General features: G+C 41.4%; 1 long non-coding RNA gene across 1 annotated transcript; it reads right to left on the bottom strand.

Moving 5' to 3' along the window:
* Positions 1-762: 762 nt before the first annotated feature.
* Positions 763-3,456, bottom strand: LOC103640545 (uncharacterized). The gene is made up of 2 exons (XR_559714.1): positions 3,188-3,456; positions 763-962 (listed from the first exon to the last, which is right to left on the bottom strand). It is a non-coding gene; the product is annotated as an uncharacterized lncRNA (long non-coding RNA).
* Positions 3,457-5,364: the final 1,908 nt, after the last annotated feature.

The following is a 5,364-nucleotide window of genomic DNA, read 5'->3' as shown; positions in this document are numbered from 1 at the left end:
CGAAGAAAATATGAATTTTCTATGTTTAGGAATTATTTATATTAGAAATCAACTTCGGATTCGATTTTCATAATTTAATAGAGTCTTTGGACGGTGGCTTCTGTTACCTGAAAGAGCAGGGTTTAAACCACAAAAACAGGACCTGAATTAAATTTCTTTTAATTTTTATCGGACCGCGAGTTAGTTGTAATACCCAATTTGTAATAGAGAAGGAAAAGAATTAATTGTACTACATGTTTTGCCATCCACAAGATAGAACATGAGCATAACCATATTTAAGAAAACAAATAATTAATAAAATATTCTATGCATCATGCTGGATATTTTTTGTCTATGCATCCAATATAAAGTTATAAATGAATTAAGACTAGACTTGAGTCCAAAATAGTACACTATATAATATGGGAGCCAAAGAATTAAAGAATGGAGGATGAATAATTATTATAATAATAACTAAATAATAATTATGGCATAAAGGGGTAGTACCATTCACATTAGAATCTTATTTGGTATTTAAAAGTCTGAGATTCAAACTAGGAATTCAAATTCATTTGAGCACTTGGATTTGGAAAAAATAGAAAAGAAATCGAGAATCAAAAGAAAAATCAAACTCAGCCGTACTGGGCCGAATTCGGATGGCGGCCCAACTTCCCCTTTCTTCTGCTCCACACGTGCGACGTTGAGGACTGGAGTGCCTATCACACCCGGATTTAAGGGACAAAGCCGGGTGCATCTCATATATGCGCCAAAGAAGACAACACATATAATAACAGATGTGTATAGAGATAAATGTCACAATAACATCAGAGTACTTATTATATAGCAGAAGTCTTACAAAATGAAAGATAAATATAAAACAAACTAAAATCCATCCTTGGCGCCAATAAGTCAACTGGGAGACGCCACCTAGATTAAGTCAAACTCCTCGTTGTGTGGCTCTTCTTGAACCACCTATTCTTCTCCTATGGGGGGTGTGAGACAGCAAGGGTGAGGTCACACATGTTCAATGCTCAACAAGTTGTGGGGAATAATGTGCATGAACTCACTAAAGGTGGGAGCTCATGTGAGGTGTAAGGCTTACCAAAGAGAATGGTTAAAGTTGAGCATTGCTTTTAAAGTTGGTCAAAATTTTATTAGCAATTACTAGATGTAAGTAAATACCAAACTATAATAATAATAGAACAAAATCAATAAATAATCCCATGCAATGCAAATGACAAACTGAATTTAGTTCCATAGTTTAATCTTGCGAGAGTCCTGAGCTGCTCATGACCGTGAGCTCAGCTAGTATACCAGTTTTTACACTCTGCAGAGGTTGTACCCTTTACCCACAAGCCATGTTACCCATCTGCCAAGAGGTCATGAATCCCGTACACCTCTACCAAGGAAGCGAGGTAGGGTAACACTACGAGGCCTTTACCTAGTTCCACTAGCTTCCAAAAACCCGCTACAGTTTATGGGAAGAGCACTTGCAAAAATCCCTCGTCTGACCGCCATCGCAGCAAAATCAACTCGAGAACCTCCCTGCGTGCCTACTCCCCTACTGCCCTTGCCCCTTTCGGGTAAGGTAGTCTTCCACTAGCTTTCCTAGTTAGTCAGCCAAGGGCGTCCTATTCCACCCTTGTAGTGGCACGTGTTTCTCCAAGTTAAGCTCCATGTTCCAATTACAATAATGATCTTGACATGAACATAAATATAATAACAGAATAATTGGAACATGGATATAATATAATATTAAACCCAAAACCATAGAGCAATAGCAAAACTACCAAAATGATTCAGGGGTGAACAAGGTAAAAAGATAAGCAGTCTAGGGCAACCTATTGGGTCCCATAAAAATTAAGCCTATGCATGATAAAATGATTATAGAGAACATTGTTGGGTAATAAAAGTGATCAAGGGCACAACTTGCTTGGGACTTGAGATTCCAAGTACCATGATGATCTTTAGATTCTCGTGACCTCACTGCTAGTCGTAGCAATACAAGCTAACATGGTATAGACAAAATTAACATCACACCAAACATAATAACAAACTGCATAGTAGTAATCTACGCGTTGCTACGAGATCATGGGATCGAGAACTAGTAAGATCGGAGTTACGATTAAGGAGTTACGATTTTATAGAAGATCTATGTGATTTAAATATTAAACTATATTATAAGTTGGTTAGTCTATATCATATGATAGATTATTCCATAAATAAATAATTAATTCAACTTAAACTTTAATCATAGCTTGACTAGAGATCATGCTTTAATCATATTATAGTTATGGACAGGTTAAATTTGATTTAGAAGAGGTAGTCTAGTAGACATAGGATAAATAAATATAAAAGTATGCGACATGGTATAATTGATGTTGTTATTGTGTAGTAAATATTTATATGAAGCTAACACAACTAGAACGAGTCAATTCGGAATTAAAACGGAGGAGTTAAGAATTTCCGAAGGTTTTATGCATTTGATACGAGATTAATTATGAGATAAATTCTATTATGAGTTTCATACTAAAACAGTGTTACTGAGTGATGAACAATAATAAAACAAAATTATAGGAACTAGAATGGACTAAAAAGGAGTTAATATGAATTTTCTAGGAATTAAATAAGTTTCTGCGATTATTTCTATATTCAAAAATCAATTTATAAATCTTTTCCCTAATTTACCAAAACTCTGGGTTGTGCGTGAAATAAACAGAAACCCAGGGGCTAATTCATATCTTTCTCTAAGACTCATGTTTATCCTGCGGGGAATGGCGGGTTATTTATTAACAACATCAGGGGCTCTTTTGTAAGATGGGTCGGCTGAAGGGGTATCCCTAGATCTCGGCCGCACGATCCAGATCCAATGTACTCAGTTATAACCCGAAAGGATATGCTACAAGGTGTGTTGGATCAGTAATCAACGGTCGTGATTTCAACATTCGAAGGGGTCACCATTCGTCTGATCCGGAGCGCCCGCGCTCGATCCAACGACCAACCACACCCCCATACTACAACCCTACATAAAGGATCCAACGCTCACCAGATTCTCTTCCCCACAAAAGCAGTCGGACGCGGCAGGCACCTAGTGCACGGCGGCGGTCATGCCGGCGACCACGGGATCGACACTACAGTGGACCAAACTCCATACAAAATCGTGTTGAACGCAGCTAGGGGCTTAAGGAAATCGGTAAGGACTTCATACCTAGGAATCGCATGTCGTAGAGGCCCAATACCGACATCATGCGGCACGGCGGCGGTTTCCCAGCTCCGTCGAGAAATTGTGGTTGATTTGGGCCTCCCCACGGTTAGGAATCCCCACACACACCTCCCCCGCTCCTTGTGCTTCACCATCGGTCTGATTCGCTAGGCCAAATCAAAGGATGGACATGGTTTCACTCACGGCGACATACTGCTTTTCTTTGTCCATGGTGGCGCGCCGATTGGCGGATTGGATCTCGCACGACTGGCAACGAATAGGTCAAGGCATGGTGTGCGTGGCGCGCTGGGTTATAGTCCCCCCTCCTCCCTACATCCATGGGGTTAGTTTTGGGTCAGCGATAGCTGGCGTGGCATGCGGAGGAGCATCGAAGAGCCCGTTGCGAAAAGATCTATAGGGTGGTGCGGGCCCCACCTGTCAGCCAAAACGGGTGGCACATGGAGAGAAAAGGGGGTACGGCTGGGTCGAAGGCTCACGCGTCATACGCACGGTGCAAGTTTGTTTTGGCACACCGCATGCGACATTCTATTGAGCCAAGGACAGGGGGCTGACAGGGGCACCCCACCTGTCGGCGTGAAGGGGGTTAGGTCAGCCAGGCCACAAGGACAACTGGACCGGCAACGCTGGAGGAGGAATGGGCCGGCAATGGGGTTTGGCCCAGATGAAGGTTTCTCTTTTTCTTTTGTTTTTCTTTTACTGTTTTCTATTTCAATTTGTAAATTTTAAACTAGATTCAAAACCAGTTCAAACTTTGACTCAGCTTATAATATGCACTTAAAACCACAGTATGAAATTTAGGTTTAGTTTTATCCATTTTATTTGTTATCTTATTTTATTTAGTAGTCCACTTCTTTTAAATTTGAACACTTGTATGCGCAAATTGTATATTGTTCTAGAAAATAATCATCTTAATGTCTTAGTGGATGTTTATAAATATTATATCATCCCAAAAGATATCAATTTATATAAGAGTCTTTAATTTGGTCTTTACTAAAATCGGGTTCCTAAACACAAGGGATTATTTTAACAATAGTCCACGAATTCAATATTGGATGATGTTTTCCCTAGTTTTCAAATTTTAATTCAAAGTTTCCAATTACCCACAAGTTTAATACTACAATTTATGTTCTTTAGAGAAATATATTTTGCAAAGAAAGGGATTTATTCTTAATATAACTTTAACTCATTTTCTTTAGGAGAAAAATCCCAAAATAGGATTTTGGTCTTACAAATTCTACTTTCAAACTTAACTTGTCTCTAAAACTTTTAGTACACTTGCAGTTATATAAGAACTCTAGCATGGAATGCACATTCATGTATTTGTTTATTTGCCATCTCACTACTTTAATTCCTTTAGTTGAATGTGCACAAAGGAACGAAGATCAAGAAATCCTCAAGATTCTAGCATAGAAGTATATTTATTTATTTATCCTATTATCTTTCTCTTAAACCAATTTTGGGCATTACAGTGCCAACATGTGGGTCCGCATCGTCGATCTCCCGGGCGTGTCGTGCTCGCTGGAATCGTTGTCACGTGGGGCCACCTAGTCATCCACTAGTATGCGCTGCCTGATTTCTCTAGTCGCTGGTTTCATGGACCCACATTACCGTTGCACGTCTTCCTTCCCCGTGCTGACCGCCGTGTTCGGAGGGCCGGCCATGCCATTATAGTGGGATTGTTGTGGCGTCTCTATTACCCTCGCCATAAAGCAAGTCGAGAATCGGGGCTCATCCCTTCCTTCCCTTCCTTTCTACCATCTCGGCCATTGTCGCTCGGGAGAACTTGCGCCACCAAGTACCATTGCCGTGCCGTGGCCAAGCTGCTGCATTCCCTGCTCGAGCTTGTCGATAGGAGGTGTCGGGGGATCCGTCGAAACACTTCGAAGGTTTTGCGTCTCGACGTGGGGTGAATCATGGACCGGGGTGCTGTGAATTTCTCGCCATCGGGAGGTGTCGTTCCTTTTCATGGTCAGGTGCGTCGCAGCTTCACCGTGGGTGAGTACCCGTGTGCTCCATTCATTTTATGTTCCATAGCGTAGGGTTGCTCTGGTAGAGGGGTCACGATAGCTTGGGGCCGGCTGGAGGCTCCTTGGGTGGGCGCCGCCGCCGTAGACTGGGCGCGCCACCGTAAGGAGAGGGCGTGAGGTTGAAGACGATGGTAG

This window comes from Zea mays, chromosome 1, assembly GCF_902167145.1.
Source record: "Zea mays cultivar B73 chromosome 1, Zm-B73-REFERENCE-NAM-5.0, whole genome shotgun sequence".
Lineage (NCBI taxonomy): Eukaryota > Viridiplantae > Streptophyta > Magnoliopsida > Poales > Poaceae > Zea > Zea mays.
This window is presented reverse-complemented; position numbering and strand designations above follow the sequence as displayed.